This window comes from Macrosteles quadrilineatus, unplaced genomic scaffold, assembly GCF_028750875.1.
Source record: "Macrosteles quadrilineatus isolate MER2022 unplaced genomic scaffold, UCM_ALF_1.0 Scaffold_9__3_contigs__length_116548681, whole genome shotgun sequence".
Classification (NCBI taxonomy): Eukaryota; Metazoa; Arthropoda; class Insecta; order Hemiptera; family Cicadellidae; genus Macrosteles; species Macrosteles quadrilineatus.
The window spans coordinates 86,399,041-86,420,174 of record NW_026542602.1 but is presented as its reverse complement, the minus strand read 5'-3'; positions in this window follow the sequence as shown (position 1 = coordinate 86,420,174).

Genomic DNA, 21,134 nt, shown 5'->3' with positions numbered 1-21,134 from the left:
AGATGAGATATGTGATGGCATAATAACAGCCTGAGCGTGGTGATCAGACAAAGCCGAAACAATAACAGAGCTCTCGAATGATGAACAATCTGTAATTATATGATCTATTAAAGTTTTGGAGCCTAAAACTTCTCTAGTAAAATTTTTAACTATGTTTTTGAGGCCATACGATGATAATAAAGCCAAATACTTAGTTGTTTGAAGAGTGTTGTCTGATAAGTCAATGTTAAAGTCCCCCATGAGTATAATATTTAAATGCTTTCCTTTTAAATCATCCAATAATTCAGACACTTTATCAATAAATATATCAACTTGGTTACATGGAGGACGGTAGACTGCTACTATTAAGTTTTTAACTGTAGGGCTGATTGAAAGCGATATGGCTGCTAACTCACAAACTCCCTCTATGCAGTATTTCGTACAGTCTAGAGGTTTGCACTTCAATAATGTTTTGCTCCAGATACCAACTCCTCCATGCTTCATATGCATACGACAGAAAGATGATTTATATTCATAACCATCAATTTTTAGGTTTTCTATTTGCATAGTTTTTAAGTTGTGTTCAGTTAGACATAATACATCAGGGTTTTCTTCATTTAGAAATATTTCCAGCTCATCTTTTTTATATAACAAACCCCTTATGTTCTGATGAATGGCTTTAAGGGACGGTGCACCCTGGCCTACAGTATACCTTTGAGGAACTGCCTCCAAGGAACACCCGTTGGCTTCAGTGCTTCCCCTAAAAAATGACTGTTATGTATGGTACGGGTGAAAGGTTTTCTTTTGTGGGTAATAGGAATTGGAGTAGGTTTTGTGCTGAAAGTAGATTTATATTTTGCATGTGATGTGGAGTTTTTGGGTTGGATATCAGTATCTATTGTGGGTGATGATGGTGAGTTTGTGATGGATTTTGAACCATTGATGTAGGATGTGATAAGGTTTGCCAGGGTTACTTTACCCCTCCAGTTTAGGTGTAGACCATGCCGGGTAAAGTGCTGGCGGGATAAGGAGTCGAGTAAAACATAGTTCACGTTTTCATGAGCTGAAGCTAGAGACTGAAGTTTACAATTAATTTCATTGATTTTAACATTTAAATGTGGAAGGTCGTGTCTCTTAGGGAGAGCAACTACTAAAACGTTAGGTGTTGACAGCGTTTTCAAAACTTGAGCCAAGTCGTCTACAAACTCGCTACAGCGCCCGTTCACATCGACATTGTTGGTGCCCCCCATAATGACTACAAAGTCTTCCCTCGCCATACTTTTGGTACAATCTATTACATTTTCCATAACCTGTTTCATCTCTGCTCCCGGTTTTACATAACCAACAACATTACAATGATCTTTTAGATCCCATCTCAAGTTGGACGACAAAGAGCGACCATGGCTCCTAGGTTGCTATTCAATAAATCTTTTTTATCGATTTAATGGAATTTAGCTCATATAACTTGGGGTTTCATTCAATAAAAAAATGTTATTTGTTGAAAACCGATGGACATAGCTAATCAGTTACTGTACCACTAATCATATGTTGAACCAATATTGCAACCAATAGTGGTCTAGTTAAACCAAAGTTTCCTCATGTCCGTTTCTACTTAAATGCCTTTTTAACCTGACTAAACCATTGGATGTTCAATAGCTATTTACATCGATTAAATCCACCACAAATTGCTATCATTATCTGGCAATTGATGATTTTTATGGTAGTAGTTTTGCTATAGATATTTTTACAGAAGGATTATTTATGATGCTTATTTGAGATTTTTCGTTTTGTAATTTCTTAGCTTGAGTACGCGTTATTGAGAATAATCATTTAAATTTAAGGTTTTATTTCACCGAATGAATTTTTTTTTCGATTAGTATACAATTCAAACTCGTAACAAAATATGGTTTCGTCAGTTGACAACTTTAGTTCCCTCAGTTTTGTGTAGTTTTAGATTTAGAATATTTTCATTATTTTCGATTCATTATAGCCGTACAAATCAGAGTATACAAATATTCTTGTGTGTTCTGATTTTTCAGGTTCCATCAGACACACAAAGGCACTTAAATATTCTATGAAAAAGATTGATTAGGAACGTTTTCGTCAAAAAAAGGTCAGAACAAATAATAGTGAAAATTGAAGGCTACGAAGGAGTGACGCCACGAGTGCGTTATTTGTTAGGTTAAACCACAATACCATATGCGTTCTTTGTACAGAATTCATTTATTTTGTACATACTCTACTGTAACTTCTGTTTATCTTCTATTAATAAATCTATCATCTCGACATCACAATTTTGCAACGTAGTTTTTACAATGTGCACTTTAGCATTATAAATATTTTCCTTTGAAATGAAAACTGAGAAAGCTACATTTATTATTCACTGGAATGAAGACAGCTCTTTGACAGAGACGATACCATTATACTTGAACAGTCATTATTGATGATCGTGGAATCTTATCAACCAACATTTTCTTTATTTTTTAGTAAAAATTATGTGTATGGATTAGTTTAATCTTTAAAAGTTGTAAACTGTTGATGCTATTTTTATAGGTATCAAAAAAAGCAAGTGTTACTTTGGTGTTGTGGAATTCAATAGTTTTTCAAATACATTGCAAACAAAATTATTTTATCAGGCACTTTCAAACTATCACTTCGCAAAAAAGTCATGACAGCAATAATAAGATTTTATTGTAAGAAGCTTGATATACTGTATTTTTTTCTGCATGATTCATATGAAGTTTAAGGTTATGGATACTTTGAAGGTTGGTTTATCTACCTTACTATAAATAAATGATTTTACATTGTTTATAAAAGGTAGTGGGTTCTACTACGCCTTTTAACAATATTGATCAAATACATTTTTAAATTCTAAAAAAATAAAGCAAATGAAGATACCTTAAAGAACAATACCACTCATCAAATGCTTAACTTTTCTACTAAGAGATCATAACTTTAAATCACCCTATTGTCTCAACTTTTGGAACCTGAGTTGACTAAGCTCTGTAGTTATTTAGGTGTCTTACAATTTAACATATTTTATAAGTGTGTATTCGTTAGTAGATTAATTGATTCATTTGTACATAGTGTAGTATGTATATATTTGCGAATGTTTATGTTTATTTACAATATAAATAGGCTACGTTAAGCTTTGCTATTTTACCATACCGAAAATTTTGAAATACCGGGAAAACTATGTATTTTATCATTCCTTAACTTTACCGAAACCTGCAATTAATTTACCTATTATTTCGGTTTTCGTTTCGTTATGAATAATTGAACGATACTAGATGAGTCATACTTTCTATTTATGATAACACAACCTAACATAACCACCACCACGCACTGTAAAAGGGTGGCCTCCGTATAATACCAGAGCACTGTTTTTTCCCATAAATTTTTTTTTAATTGTCAATTTCCAAAATAAGTTGTATTTCGTGATGTGTGGAAAAGATTTCCTTCGACATTAAAGTTTTGTCTTAGAACCGAAATACCGAGAAGTAGGTTTTGTAACAAATGTCACTGCAAAAGTTCTAATATCTACAGAAAATCACTTGAAATGTCACCAACGATAAAAAGGTTAACGTCTAGCATGGTTAGTGAGAAATGCATGCATTGGATTAGGTTATATTGAAACTTGTCAAAACTCATACTTTCTTATGTCTAGCCTTGTCTTTCGTAAATAGTAATAATTCAAGTTACGTCGGTGGTATCTTTAAGTCCCACATTCATATCCTAAGACATTTATTAACATTTCTATTCTCAATGCTCTACATGCTCTAGTTCGGAATAGTTTTTCACATTACTTTAGGCTTTATTTGTTTATTTACGGTATAACCATTTTACAATAATTAGAATATGCATTAATTTTCATTCACAGGCTTGGCCTAGAGGATCGCGGAAACATCACTTAGAAATATTCTATTGGTGATTTACGGCATTTGAACCCAGGACCTCACAGACCGAAGTCGCAGCCTTATGCCTTAGCTCTAATGAGTAGTAAATTACCAATCCTACTTACTGAAAATTATGAGATCTTAGGAATTTTAATATGTAAAGGAATGTATCATATAACAATCCAAACATGAAAAATGATACTTCAACTAGATTCATTTTTGAGTGTTATTCTACTATAAAATTGCCCATAAATATTATTAGAGAGGGTATCAAAATCAGAATGTAAATCTGAATTCAATCTGCAGATGAATCCCTTGTACGTGTCACGTGACAACCAATTACAGAATTCCACCAATAGTTTTACACAAGTAGAGTAGTCATGTGTGGAGGAATTTAATTAGTGACGTCAATCTCCTTCGACTTGTAGTCTACCTTTGGACTCAACAACAGCTTTGTGGCAGTAAGTATGTCAAGCGAGTACCAATACTTAATTAATTTATCACGTTGTTCTTAAACCGTTACATATACAAATTAAAATAAAATTAGCACAAAACGTAACTTGGAAAATTGTATTCGTTGTTTGTAGGATTGGAATCCCCGTGGACTATTGAGATAGAATCATTGAAACTAACTAAAGTTAAAGTTAGTTAATATCACTAATTTATACTTAATCTTTAATAATCGTATGTACAAATTTAAATACCTTGTTTTGTATAGAAAAGAGTATAGTAGAGTTTGTTTCATCCAAAAATAATCAAGTGGAGTTGCAAAACTCATTATTTAGATTAAATGTATAAATTTGAGTTTTTTATTAAAAATCTACAGTAATGCTTCAATTTATATAACTATAAGGTCACAGTATTGTACAAAATTTTATTCTCTTAAAACACATATTTTTTACCGCAAATAAAACTATAATTTATATTTTTCAGGTTTTATTAATTAATTAAATTTAGTAAAGTAATCAATCAAACTGAGGACATTTAGGAAACGTATTAAAACAGGCAAATAAACACAATCTATTTAAATATTTTTTTGGAAATAATTTAGAATGAAAGTATTGACATTTTATAACCAAAGACGGAAGCAAGCAATGTAAATAACAATTTTTTTTTACTTTTGAAACAAACGTATTTAAATATTATCTCTACAGTAAAAAAAACTATTGGGTCACTAAAAGTCTTTTATGCAGCTTTGTTCGTATGTAAAAGCTGTGAACATATTGCAGCGTAAAATAAAAATATGCAATATTGGTGGTTATTTAAGTCCGGTCATTTTATTTTATTCATTAAAACACATAGCTTGTCCTAAAACAATACATGTTTCATTTGAAATAAGCTGTATTGCGTATTAAAGGGGACAAAACAGATGCGTATTCAAAGAATCTTAATAATTAAATCGTGAACCAATAATTATATAATTTATGCACTGAAACCACATAGGCTACATTATAAAAACGCGTATAAAAGCTCCGGATTTTTTGTTGAGGAAAGATTTCCCATTTCGTCATATTTCCCAAGTTTTGCTGGAAGAGATTCTTTTGAAAGTTCACATTGTTTAACATACTCGATATTGGTTTCCCGCGGCTTTCAAAATAATAAGTTTTCTCTTTGAGTTTCAAAATACAGTACACGATTCCTTTACTCAATCTGATAACCGATTATACATTGGGTTCTTGGTATGCGGAATATTGAATTGTGTTTCTGCAAACGTTATAGTAAAATAGTCGTTACTTTAATTTAGTAAATTATAAACGCATTACGTACTGTCAAATTACATTATTACAATTGAAGGATTCAAATTCAAATATATTTATTTAAGATATTACAAGCATAGCCTCGCCAAGTTTACAAAACTTGTCGGCGAGGACCGATAGATTAAAAAAAATGACAAACAAAGTTTACAGATTTTTCTCTATTCTTTAGTTTTGTTTTCTGAGTACAAAGAATTATGAAACTAGTTCTAAGGCGGTTTGTGGCAGGCCTATAATAGCAAGAGTATTTTGGCAGCTAGACTTGATTCTAAAAGCATTAAAAAGAAGTGTAACAATAAACAATAACAAATAAAAGTAGAAGCGAAATCTCCTATAACCAACGGCATTCATCTAGATTGATGATTTCAATCTTTTGTTGTCTTTGGATTTGTGGTCGTGTGGTGGTGGTAGTGGAGTGAGTGAGTTAAATGCCGAGAGAAAAAAAAGAGTTGCATGAGTCATGTTTGTTCGTTTGTTAGTTGAACATAACTTTACACTAAAATGCAAATTTGTTATTTAACTATTTCATAATTTTGTAGTTAATTGCATGATTATTATTATTTATTTAATCTTAGAATTACTTTGTCAAATTAAGTAAACAATGGTATTGAAACGTTTAGTAATCAAGAAATACAGGTGGATTGAGTTCTAAAACTATCATAACTCTGGAAAGGGATCCCTTTAAAATTTATATGATTACACGAACAATGCCAAAGAGCTAAGATGTACTTAATAAAAACGATATTACTCAAAATATACTTTAAATCTTACGACGGCTTAGAAGGGCCATGGAGTAATATTTTTTTTGTAAAATTTTGACTTTTAATCTCAAAATTTCGACTTCTGATCTCAAAATTTTGACTTTTAATCTCAAAATTTTGATTTCCAACCTCAAAATGTTGACTTCCAAACTCAAAATTTTGACTTTTAATCTCAAAATTCTTACTTTTAGTCTCAAAATGTTGATTTAATCTCAAAATTTTGACTTTTAATCTCAAACTTTCGACTTTTAATCTCAAAATGTTGACTTTTATTCTCAAAATGTTTACTTCAAATCTCAAAATTTTGACTTTTAATCTCAAAATTTTTACTTTATATCTCAAAATTTTCACTTTTGATCTCAAGAGATTAAAAGTCAAAATTTTGAGATTAAAAGTCAAAATTTTGAGATCGGAAGTCAAAATTTTGAGATTAAAAGTCGACATTTTGAAATTAAAAGTCGAAATTTTTAGATTAAAAGTAAAAATTTTGAGAATAAAATTCAAAATTTTGAGATTTAAAGTCAACATTTTAAAATTAAAAGTAAAAATTTTAAGATTAAAAGTCAAAATTTTGAGATTTAAAGTAAAAATTTTAAAATTAAAAGTTAAAATTTTTATATTGGAAGTCGAAATTTTTAAATCGGAAGTTGAAATTTTGAGATTAAAAGTCGAAATTTTGAGATTAAAAGTCAAAATTTTGAGAATAAAAGTCAAAATTTTTAGATTAAAAGTCAAAATTTTGAGATTAAAAGTCAAAATATTGAGAATAAAAGTAAAAATTTTGAGATTTAAAGTCAAAATTTTGAGATTAAAAGTCAAAATTTTGAGATTTAAAGTCGAAATTTTGAGATTAAAAGTCAAAACTTTTGGGATTAAAAGTCAAAATTTTGAGATTAAAAGTCAAAATTTTGAGATCGGAAGTCAACATTTTGAGATTAAAAGTCAAGACTTTGGGATTAAAAGTCGAAATTTTGAGATTAAAAGTCAAAACTTTGAGATTAAAAGTCAAAACTTTGAGATTTAAAGTCAAAATTTTGAGATTTAAAGTCAAAATTTTGAGATTAAAAGTCAAAATGTCGAGATCGGAAGTCAAAGTGTTGAGATTAACAGTCAAAATGTTGATATTAGAAGTTAAAATTTTGAGAAAAAAGGTCAAAATTTTGATATTGGAAGTCAACATTTTGAGATTAAAAGTCGAAATTTTGAGATTAAAAGTCGAAATTTTGAGATTAAAAGTCGAAATTTTGACTTTTATTGTTAAAATTTTGAGATTTAATGGCAAAATTTTGAGATTATAAGTCAAAATTTTGAGATTTTAAGTCAAAATTTTAAGATTAAAAGTCAAAATTTTGAGATTAAAAGTCAAAATTTTGAGATTAAAAGTCGAAATTTTGAGATTAAAAGTCAAAATTTTTAGATTTAAAGTCAAAATTTTAAGATTATAAGTCAAAATTTTGATAATAAAAGTCAAAATGTTGAGATTAAAAGTCAAAATTTTGAGATTAAAAGTCAAAATTTTTAGATTTAAAGTCAAAATGTTGAGATTAAAAGTCAAAATTTTGAGATTAAAAGTCAAAATTTTGAGATTAAAAGTCAAAATTTTTAGATTTAAAGTCAAAATTTTAAGATTAAAAGTCAAAATTTTGAGATTTTAAGTCAAAATTTTGGGAATAGAAGTCAAAATTTTGAGATTAAAAGTCGAAATTTTGAGATTAAAAGTCAAAATTTTGACAATGAAAGTCAAAATTTTGAGATTTAATGGCAAAATTTTGAGATTATAAGTCAAAATTTTGAGATTAAAAGTCGAAATTTCGAGATTAAAAGTCGAAATTTTGAGATTAAAAGTCGAAATTTTGAGATTTAAAGTCAAAATTTTGAGAATAAAAGTCAAAATTTTGAGATTAAAATTCAAAATTTTTAGATCGGAAGTCAAAATTTTTAGATTAAAAGTCAACATTTTGAGATTAAAAGTCAAAATTTTGAGATTGGAAGTCAAAATTTTGAGAATAAAAGTCTTTCTTTCAACACAAAAATCATGAAAATCCGCCGAGTGGTTGATTCAGAATATAAAAAAACACTGTTTCGTTTTAATATTATAGATGTACTTTAAATCTATATGCATGGGGTAAATTAAGTATTGAAACAAATGTGTATTTTTAAAACCGAAATAGATAGAAATATTCTGTTTGTGGCAATAATTATTAATAAAGGTTCCAAAATTTTTTACATCAAAAATATTTTTACCTTCCCTAACAGCATAGGGGTAGGGGGTGACTTATTTTTTTCAAATAGCAACCCTTTATGAGTGGCCCCTCATTTTAAAGGGTTTGTCAAAAGAAACACAATGACGCAAATCCGAGGTAAATATCTCACCCCTAGCCAAAATGGCGGGTATTCCAAAATTTTAGGGATAAATTTCTTCCTCGGGTTTACGTCATTGTTTTTCTTTTAACAAACCCTTCAAAATGCGGGGTCAATAAATAGGGGTTGTCATTAAAAAAATAAGTCACCCCCACCCCCTACTATGTTAAAGGGGTTGAAAACATATTGTTGATGTAAAAAATTGCAGAATCTATGTTAACAATCAATTCCACAAACAGAATATTTCTATCTATTTCGGTTTCAAAAATTAAGATTTTTTTTCCATTATTTGTGAAGTTGGTGCTTTTTCACATACAGTAAATCAAATTTCGGAATACCTGTCATTTTAGCTAGGGGTGAGATATCCACCTCGGGTTTTCTTCATTGTGTTTCTGTTGACAAATCCTTCAAAATGAGGGATTATTCAATAGGGGTTGCTATTTGAAAAAATTAAGTCACCAGGGGGTAGGGACCCCTTTTAGGGGGCGTAAAAATTATTTTTGATGTAAAAAATTGCGGAGATTTGATGTAAAAAAAAAACATGGGCCTTATGGGTTGTCATGCTGGTGACGAAATAACTCGAAAATGTAAACAGAAAACTAAAACAACAAAATGAAAAGTGTTTTATCGGTTTTATTTAGAGCGTGGGGTGAAAATAGAGAAGTCTCTACATTGCAATTTTTTGGTCGAGTTTTCGATCGACCGCTGAACGACCTCTTGTATATAATGATAATCATCGAACTATGACGAATTTAGTAAAAATATAGTACACTGAGAAATAAGAATGTGAGCTATCATCATGCCAAATTTTAGCTCAATCCATCCGTTAGTTAATCTGTGATCGAACTTCAAACAAACAAACAAACACACAAACTTTCACATTTATAATATTAGTAAGATAAGACAACTAGACGCTATAACAACAAAACCTAATCATAACGATAATAATAATATTGACATTTCATAACTTTAATTATTCTACGATTTAGTTTTTGTTTTTGTTGCTAACCAACTATTGCGTGGTTTATTTAAACTTATCTAAAGTATAATTACGGTACTTGGTATTTTCAGTCTCACTCAACCAAAATAAATTAAAAATAAATAAACATCACAGAATGAAATATAGTTTCTCACCTTATATTCTTTGCTAAGATTTCAATCAGTTTTACTTTTCTGTAGTTTCTTTGGACAAGTTGGAAATACACTGTAACAACTGTAACAACTGCATCATTAGGCTAAACGTGTTTCTATAGAAATATGTTACCTTCTTACTTCCCTTATTAATTTGTGTTTAATCTCAATTTTGAAGGAAGTTTGTGTAAGGAATATGTGACTTTGGAAATTCATTTGTTATCTCTAGATGTTAACTATAGTTATCAAGGCTTAGTCAACACGTAATAAAAATAACGTAATAAGAAATTCGAATTTTTCCATATAGATTGTTCCATATGACAAGGTTTGTTAGGTAAATTAAGAATGAGAGAATGTCTACCGAAGATAAATTGACTTTACAACTTAATTAAATCGTTGCAAAACAGAAAATAAAGATGATTTAGGGTAAAACTAATAAGTTAAATGTTTTAATAGGTTAACTAGTTCTACATTAAGAAAGAGGTTAATCTTATATTCGGCCAAAGAGGGGCTTACAACATTTCTAAACGATCGCAATCACCTATTTACATTTTGTAAATCTGTCCCTATTGTTTAATGGAATCAGAAATAAATTGCTGTTCTCTAAATTATGTATGTGTTCATAACTGGGTTAAGGCATTAATGCGATTAAGTGATATTCGACCATATAAATCATTTTACAAGATATATGTATATGTTTTTTTAAAGCACTTTTCTATTTTATCATTCATAGATTGAGTTGTCAAAGCGATTACATGGTTGCATTTAACTGTTTTTAAAACGGTTGATCTACTCAATCTCCAAAGTTTCGCGTTTTATAGATTTATTGGCCCATACTTCGCAAAGAAATTTTAATCCACTGTGGGTATCTATGATCCCACATACCAAATGCGAGATGCTTTTGAAAGTTTGCATTGTTTAACATACGGCAGTCGATATTGGTTCCCTGCAGCGTCTACGTATTTAGCGTTCTCTTTGAGTTTGAAAATGTGGCCTCTAGAATATTTCAATTTGTAGCTGATAAAGTAAACTTTGAAATAATATTTTACAAATGTGCCGGTACACAACTTGAGAGGACAAATTATATTTAGTTAACAAATTTTGTGCAACATATTTTTACATTGCTCGTAAATTTTACCACTTAATGTTTACCACTACAAGAGATGGAAAAAATACGAAATATATATACTTAATGCAAAATAAGGGATTTCTCTGTAACAATCCCTTTTCACCCGTCCTACGTGACCGATTTAAATTATTGAGTTGTTATTTTAATGCTTATGATCTAGCGAAGTGACAAATGATAATTACAATTGAATCAACATTTAGGCCTTCGCATCCCCCCCCCTAACTGTAGTTATTTTGGAGAGTGCTTTAAATTAAAGGATCCAGTTTACCGATTATTTTTTTCTATGTCAGTTTTTTAAACTTAAGTTAATTGTAGTTTAACAGCTGTTTAGGCCTAACTTCAGTTGAATGTTTCTAACTGCATAGTGAGTATATTTACAGATAGGAGATATACAGGTATAAACGTAGAAGCTATCACGGCCGATTTGAGACACTAAAGTTGAAGATTTCCGTGGAGATGTTTGTGGATTTATAGCCTAACGCGAGTCAACAGAATAGCAATCATTTCACCAAGTGTTTCCCTACGTGTCTTGTCTCGTTGTGTTTTTGTCTGGTTTATTGTTTTGATTCCCTCCCCTCTTGTGTATTGGCATTGTACATATGTATAATGTAATTTAGGTAAAAATTATTATATGTAAATGTGGGCTACATATCGATGATTTTAATATTGCAATTTTGGACGAAATAAGGAAGGAGTACGATAGGGTGTATTTCAACTTTCATACAAGTTTACCAGATTCAAATTTTTTTGCATAATCCATTAATAAAACAATAATTAATTCAAGATTAATTCACAATAAATACGCAACAATAATAAACTAGGTAGACAACAGAGCAACAATGCAAATCAGCTGATCGGTTATTAAGTAAAATAATCAGGGGTGCAAACTTATTAGCTTGCGGTTTGGATCCCGAAACAGCAACTCTATGTACTTTTAATTTGGATTGGCGTAAAAAACATTCTGTATTTTTAACTAAGACTAGCTGTAACCCGCGGGCTTTGTGGCATTTCAAGATGATCTCGTTCGCATGGCTCAATCACGTCCTGTTTGAAGTTCGTTCGCTACGCTCACTCACCTTTAGGTTGGGGCTCGTTCGCTGCGCTCACTTGCCTTCAGGTTAGCTCGTTCGCTACGCTCACTTGGCTTCAGGTTAGCTCGTTCGCTACGCTAACTCGCCTCCAGGTTGAAGTTCGTTCGCTACGCTCACTCACCTTTTGGTTGCAAATTAGCTGTTGTCATAAATGTAAAAGAAATAATAGTGCTGCACCCTGTTGGTAATCCTTGTAACTTTAATGCTATTGAACATCATAGAACAGAACCAACTTGTTTAATTGAAACAGCTGTTAAGATTCATTAATTCCATTTCTCATAAGGCTAACATGGGAAACTCCAGAGCCACTGGGGCGGAGCCGATTGGACGGATCACGAAATTGATGGTGTATAAACCTATTCCATGAAATTCTACACGTATGTACCAAGTTTCGTGGCAATCGGTTCAGCGGTGTCTGAGTTTATCACTGCCAAACAAATAAATAAATATATATATATATATATATATATATATATATATATATATATATACAAACATCCTCTTTTATACTTATAGATAGTAGTGCTGTTAATGATATTGTAATGTAACTGCTCCGATCCAAAGATGGCATCAGAAACAAGTCCACACGTCAGTTTAAGTTACCCCAGTAATTTGACATGGTTATACACCGAAGACCATATTATTGTAGTTAAATCGACCATGAGTTCTTTACTGTAGGGTTCAAATACATTCACTGGAGAGGTGAATCATCCAGAATCAGTTACTCTTAAAAGCGTATGGAATTTAAAAGTTATATGTTCTAATTGTGTAGGGATTCTGCTTACCATTAGGTCGAACATTACGAAAACAAACTTTTAGCTGAAACAGGGCTTCTATCTTCAAAGTTTGTATGTTTAATGCAGATGTAAAATATACATTATAGTATATCAGCCAGGATTAATAGGATACAGTATTAATGGTAAGCAAATAGAATTCCTTAAAATGTTATTAAACGTCAATGTTTTTTAAAGGAAAAAATGTATTATTATTAAGGTTTTTTTGCTAAACCAGCTTACTTCAAATATTTATTAGTATGAAACACCAAATCTCTTTGATCTTATGGTTTCGAGAAAGTAAAAAAATTACAAAGGTATAAGCAAAAAAAATATTAAGGCAACTATTACAAAGGAGGATTACAATAAATCAAAACTTACTTTAAGTCAATGGTTAAAACGAAATAAAATAAATATACATAGATCAACTACAATAAAAGTTTAGCGAGGAAAAAGTTTTGGTCGAATGCGATAACATTCAAAGTTAATGGGAATCAGAGCAAATGGCTCAGAAGGGACGTGAGAAATTGAAAACAATTCTCGAGCGTCGGAGTAATTTTTATACTCAGCACGGTAAATTGACTTGTGAGAAAAATTAACTTAAAACACTTCTTGGAGAGTTACACATCTGCTGTAATTGTTATTATAATTCAATTGGTTAGTGCCATTTACTGAATTAATCACAACCATTGTATAAAATATTTGCATTTTAAACTTAGCTGCATCGTTAATAAACACACTGAACATAAATGCCCAAATATTTCTAAGGAGCTCAACACAGTGTAGTGGACGCATAAGTGTAGCAAATTAGACAACCACCATTTACCCAGTATCAAAGAATGTTTTCCATTTACTTCAGACAAAATCTAAACATTTCACAGAAGTCTTATTGATGCCACTAATTAAATTCCCCAATCCTTTCCCTCTTCGGAATCACCTTCTCTCACATTAGAACTATTTGAAGAATTCTTCAAATTAGATTTTAGATCCTTAAGGGATTTTAGATACTTCCTATAAAATTTTAAATGTTCATAACTTATTTCCCTACGCTAATCTATTGGTGTAATAAAAACACTATAGCCTATATATGTTTTGAGTTGACGCTAGTGGATTTTTTACAAGAAAAATTCACAATATAGACTCAAATAAAGCTTTTAGAAAAGACGTTTCAAATCCACGTGTTTTGGATGATCCGCGAATCAAACCCGACCCTCCCAAACAGAATCATGAGGCGCTAATTATTAGGCATGAAACAAAAAATAAACAATTTGCTTTATTTACTGTGTGGGGATAGTCTTTTTTGAAGAAAATCTGTGAAAATAAAAGCAGACATTGCAAGCCTAAGAACTCTCATGAATGAATAAGGTTTCTCACTGAAGCACTGTCACATTTGATTCATAGATTTCTTTAGTTCTTTCACATCTCTATTATTTATTTTTGCTGTCAAAAGTTTGTTATAAGTTCCCTGACAAGTCAGTAGTTGTCATTTTACAGTTTTCCGCCACACAATACAGTACTACACATTATTTTATTGACACTGTTCTAGTGACACAACTTAAACTTAAACTGAAGTTCTTATTCTATCACTAAGTATCTATATCCATATATATTATAATTTATAATGAACTTTTTTGTCGGTACGCCATAACTTTCTTAATTCTTCACCAATTCCCATAAATAAGGTGTCATTTTAAAGCTTTTTTTACCTAATACCTTTCTACTACACCATAGAGATATACAAATCAATAATTTTTCATTAGCTTTCCGTAAAAACAACCAATTATATCACCCTACAAGTAATTTAGACTTTAAATTTTAAATGTTGTTTTTATAAACTTTTATTTACATTATTCAATCAACTGAAACATCTGAATTAAATTAATCAAAACAAACGAATATTTACTTCTCAAATCTGAGTGATTTGTTTTGACTTTAAATAATTCAATCGTTTCTTTTTCTTTCTAATCATTTCTTAATAATCCAAGACAATCAAAAAGATTTGCACCTCAAAAGTTGATTAATAAGCATTCCACTCTATATAAAAAGTTAAAAAGAGTTTTGCGTTTTCAAGCTTATAAGTTACAGATAGTTCAAAATATTACATGACAAGATGAGCCAGACGCAGAGAGTTTTACATCCATGACGACCAAATTACTTTGTCTGTTCTTTCTACAATAAATAACCCCGGATATGATATCAGATTATTCACTTTAAAGAGCAACTCAAAAGTAAATACCGAATGGATTCTTTAGCTTTTATGTTTCTTTATTTACGACACAGCCTTCATTTTGACATACCTACCAACCTGTTGGAATCACATCAACATTAAGATGAAATTCTAAGTAAGTCGATGAAGGTTGGAAAACGTTAAATCAGATAGCTATGACTTCCAACACACTTTTTTAATTTCCAATTTGAACTCACAACAATGAACATTTTAATCATAACTGAATCTTAGCAATGAAACAACAACTACAAAGACTAAAGGGTAAAATATTAACATTTGATTCAAATTATTACACTAGCTGTATATAATATACTGACAACTTCTATTACAACCATTCTATTATATTTAAGAATTCCATCTTCAAACATCACCTCTTATCTTTAACACAGGTTTCAATGAATGGTTATGTTGTGTCAAATTTGTTACTGACAGGAAATGGTTTATATAATTTTTGATTCAGATCTTTGTCATGGGACGTAGAACGCTCTGTTGTAAAAATCTAACGAATACGATTTTTAACTCACTATGCCCGTCTCAAATAGATTTAGGTCAAATAGACTCTCAATAGATTTAGGTGTGTCACCTCATAAACACATGCTAAAAAGCTATTATCATGTTGAAGCAGGATCCAAGTAATGTTGTGGTAAATGTTGTGGCTCACTTGGGCACATACACTATCAAAGCGACGTTAGCTGACTCGGGTCAAACTGTCATACCACGCAATAGTCCATAATCCTTTCAAATAACTGACTAAGAAGGAATTTCCCGTAAATGTTACCTTTGACATGACTTTATAAAGCACACGGTCAGACGCTTTGTAGAAAGGATTGTAATGTCAGAACCCGTTTATTATACATTCAGTTTTTTGTGGCTTTGTCAAGGGTGTGTTTTTCAGTGAAAACTATATCTGTAAAAACAAAACAATTAACACCAAAATCGTATAGGGACATATTATTACTTCAAACATAGTGTTCAAAGAGTTCCTGTAAACATTTAAAAACGCAAATAACTTAACATTATATTTTGAAAAGGTTTTGAAGTAAACAAAACCAAAATCTAATTACAGATTTTTAACCGACTGTTTAGTTTAGTGACAAATTATTTTCAATTGAAATGGAAATAAATAAGTTTTCTGATTGGTTTCCTTTGCCTTTGACAATTTCTTTTCCCGCAACTCTTTACAGACTAAAAGTTATTTGTAAATAAAAATATCTGCCTTTCATATTGGGGAAAATGGATAGCGACCAAAGTATTTAAAACTTCAATTAAACACTCCATTACTGAGTTTCTTTTAGAGTCAAAGTTGTTATTGGTACTTATTTATCTATCGTAGTTTTTTCTAGCACCAAACTGTTTTATTCTGTATTCGATCCTGAAAAGAGTGAGTGACAAATAACATATGTTTAGTATTCATTTGTTTATGTTTTTTTTGTAAATATTTACTTTTGGTTTTATAAAGATAGTTAATACCAAACTATGACTTTTAACTTATAATCATGGCGCAGTCGTAAAGTTTAAATAGAAGAAGAGAAAGTAAAGTTTAAAGATTATGGAGTTCAACAAACCAGATCCACTAAACCTATCGGAGGGAAACATTTCAGACAAATTTAATATTGCAGTCATTTGGGGGGTTTTCCATTAAGCCTTGTGGTAATACTGACCTAGAGAAAGAGAAGTTAAAAATCTTTGAGGAAAATAAAGATGTTTTTGAAGGATTAGGCTGTTTCCCGGATAAATGTAAAATCAAAATAAAAGAGGGCGCACAACCCACAATTAGTACTGCAAGGAGGCTACCTCTAAAAATTAAAGATAAGTTTAAAGAGACCTTGGACTCTCTTGTGAAAAGAGGCATCATACAACCTGTTGAAGAACCAGTAAATTGGGTAAGTAATGTTGTTGTGGTGGAAAAGCCCAATGGGTCCTTAAGAATTTGCATTGATCCAATAGAGTTAAATAAAAATATTGTGCAAGAGAAGTTCACAATTCCAACTTTGAATGAAATTTCTCCTATGCTAAACAACAAAACTCATTTCTCCATCTTAGATTTAAAGGATGGGTTTTATCATGTACGCTTAGACGAGGAATCAAGTAACCTTTGTTCTTTTGCAACTGTATTTGGAACATATAAATTTCTGAGAGCTCCTTTTGGTCTGTCTTGTATGCCTGAAATGTTTCAAAGGCTTGTAAGTAAATACTTTGGTGATATACCAGGGGTGTCAGTTTATTTCGACGATCTTTGCATAGCAAGCAGATCTAAAGAAGAAAATGATGAAATTCTTGAACAAGTGTTTGAGCGGGCTCGAAAGTACAATATCAAATTTAACTTAAGCAAGTTTCAGTACTGTAAAAGTGAAGTAAAATACTTAGGGGTAAAATTTTCAAAAGAAGGGATGTCACCTGATCCTGACAAAATAGATTCAATCAAAAAATTAGTCAATCCAACTAACAAAACTGAACTGCAGAGAATGCTCGGAATGATAAATTATTTAAGAAGTTTCATTCCAAATGTGTCTGAATTAACTGCTCCATTAAGAGAACTTCTAAAAAAGAATGTAGTTTGGAATTGGACTCAGAGTCATTCAAAAGTACTTGAAGATTTAAAAACAATTATCTGTAGTTCTCAGGTTCTCGCACCTTTTGATCCAGATATACCTGTGGAAATCCAATGTGATGCATCAAAGGATGCTATTGGCTTTTGTATGCTTCAGAATGGTAAGCCTGTACATTTTGGGTCCAGATCAATGAACAATACTGAGCAAGACTATGCACAGATAGAGAAAGAACAACTGGCAATTTGTTTTGCTGTAAAAAAACTGCACACTTATATATATGGTCTTCAGGATGTAGTAGTTTTTACAGATCACTTACCACTTGTGTCAATAGCAGTAAAACCACTTGGGAAAATTGTAAATAACAGACTAAAGAGATTGAAACTAAAACTAATTGATTACCAGCTGAAAGTAAAATACTTACCAGGAAGATATATGTACATTGCCGACTTCATGTCAAGATGTGGAATAAAAACTAACGAACCCAAAGATGTTCTAATGGATGATTTCGTTCACACTGTGGAAGTTCACGAAATAACTGAAGACGAACCTAGACTAAAACTTTTTCAATCCAAAACTAAGTCAGATAATATTTTGACCTCGGTAAGTGAGTATCTACATAACTGTTGGCCGGATCCAAAAGTACTTGAGGGTGAGATAAAACATTTTTTTTAATATCAGACAAGACCTGCAGGTTAATGATGATTTAATTTATTATGGCGAAAGATTAGTTGTACCCAAAAGTTTGCGAAAGTTTGTATTAGATACTCTACATGAAACTCATTTAGGATCCTCTAAAATCAACAAAAAAATGAAACAATTGTTTTACTGGCCAGGTATGACTTCTGATGTAATAAATGTAGTGTCAACATGTAAAATTTGTCAAAAATTTGGGAAATCAAAAACCAGAAGTCCAATGATGAATCATGATATTCCAAACAATCCATTCAGCAAAATTGCAGTTGATATTGCAGAATTTCAACGAAGTTATTATCTAGTAATTGTGGACTATTACTCTCGGTGGATTGAGGCTCTGAAGATAAGTTCAAAAAGTAGTTCAGTTATTATTTCTAAGCTTAAAGAAGTATTTTCTAGATTTGGGATACCTAGAACACTGATTGCTGATAATATGCCTTTCAACAGTATCGAGTTTAAGCAGTTTTCTCAGGAATGGAATGTAACAATCATAACAACAAGTCCATACTATCCCCAATCAAATGGATTAGTGGAAAAATCTGTCGGAATAGTGAAAGAAATGTTAAAAAAATGTCAAGAAACAAAACAAGATCTGCAGTTATACTTATTAAACTACAGAAACAGCCCAATATCTAACCTTGAAGTTTCTCCAGCTCAGCTTCTTAACAGCAGACACTTAAGAAGTAAAATTCCAATGAGAGAAGAACTATTAAAACCCAAACTTGTTGAGGACAGCATCTATGAAAAAATGATAGAAACTCAGAAAGCACAAAAGTCACATTATGATAGAAAGTCTTTAAACCGTGAAGATAGCTTTACTGAAGGGCAGGAAGTATGGGTTCAAGATGTATTCAATAAAACATGGGATGAAGGAGTAATAGAGAAGAAACTTCAACAACCCAGATCTTATTTAGTTTCTATTAAAGACAAGGGTATAAGGAGAAGAAATAATAGATTTATAAAAAAAAGATTAGGACTCCAAGCTCAAGGGGAAGATGACAAATAACATATGTTTAGTATTCATTTGTTTATGTTTTTTTTTGTAAATATTTACTTTTGGTTTTATAAAGATAGTTAATACCAAACTATGACTTTTAACTTATAATCAGTGAGTATTTTTTTTATGCTTCAAAGTTGGACCCAGCTGTCCTTATGATTATAATTAGAGTAACATGAAATACTGAGTACTCTAACTCAGAACTCTGAGTAGTCAGAAATATAGTGGTGATTACAGACCATTTCACATCGTCCTGGCTAATGAAACAAACACTGTTTAGTGAGTGATTCAATCGAATTGTCTAATGTGTTAGTGTACATTACTACCAATATGTCAAATGATTTTTCCTACAGTTACCTAACAATGTACATGTTCTCTCACTGATTTGAGAGAGCAAAGTGGCCAATTCGCTCATCAGTGAGACAATTTTAACATTGTCTCACTCTAATTACCTTGTCTCACTCCAGATTTGCAACGTGAAGGCACGAAATAGTGTGCGCCTAACATGCAGACAAGGTCGTATGAGCGTGAAATACGTTGGCAGCACTGGCTGTAAATCAGATGGTCAGCTGTTGTACTGTTGTATCATTAAATGTCATATTAAAAGTTCACTTCTGTGTAAAAATATGTTTCGTTTCTTTACCATTTTATTTGTTTTATATGGTAACTGTAGAAAAAATATAATGTGCAACTTGAGTGCAAAGTGCAATTGCCTCACTCGAGAAACCATTCCTCAATCGCCTACGGCTTGTAAGTATTTCTCTCGAGTGAGTCAACAATTGCTCACTAGTTGAACAAATAACTATATAATAAGGCAACAATTAAAAACAATCTATATATACATTCGATACAAGCATTTTTGTTTACAACTGAATTGACAACAGCTGATTTTTACTCCCTAGAGAGTAAAAATGCTACTTTGGACCCAAAATATCATGCGTTAAAAACGGCTGTTTTTGCTGCAGTATGAGGAAAAACATCTTATATTTCACCATTATGATTCAATAATCAATATTGTATACTAACAATTCAGACGTTTAAGAGCACAGACAAGGACTCATATCTTACCATGTATGTTTTCAATGAGTACTTAAAACATGTAACAACACGTTACAAACCACATTAGTAGCAATGCTCGCTGGTATTATGGCTTTGTTATGGTGAGGCACACTGATGCATACCTTCATGCACATTCCATCTCAGTCATAACTCCACCGCTGTATCATAGCTGCTGCACATGATGAATTGTTGTGTATTTCCTTTTGTAAACGGATGATTCGTTGAACATACCTTTAGCACAAACATTCAAGTTGTGTTGGTAATCTCGTCATTTCTACATTTAGAATTTACAACTCCTGTGTGTGAGGTGGTTGTTTTACGTTTAATTTAGATTGGTTGGTTATTGTTGTTAATATTAATTTTAACTAATTTGTTTACCCTTGAACAGGTGTTTTATACAAAGAGGAAAATATGTCTTTAAACAAAGTTTTTTCTTAAGAGTCTGCAATTATACTGTAAACTTTAACACTACTGTAAATATCTCGGTGATCTTATGATGGTGTGAGTAGCCAGTCAAAATAGTTCGAAATTGTGATAATTTTGTATGTACTTATTTATTATCTTGTGAATGATATGATAAGAAACTGTGCTATATTTCAATATGTTTCATCAGTAATTTGGTATTAGTACCAAAGGAGGATAAACGGAAGGTATAAACGGGAGCATATTACTCCAAACATTTCATGGCTACTGCAGAAAATGTCTTTGATAAAATAGAAACCTAAGTTATT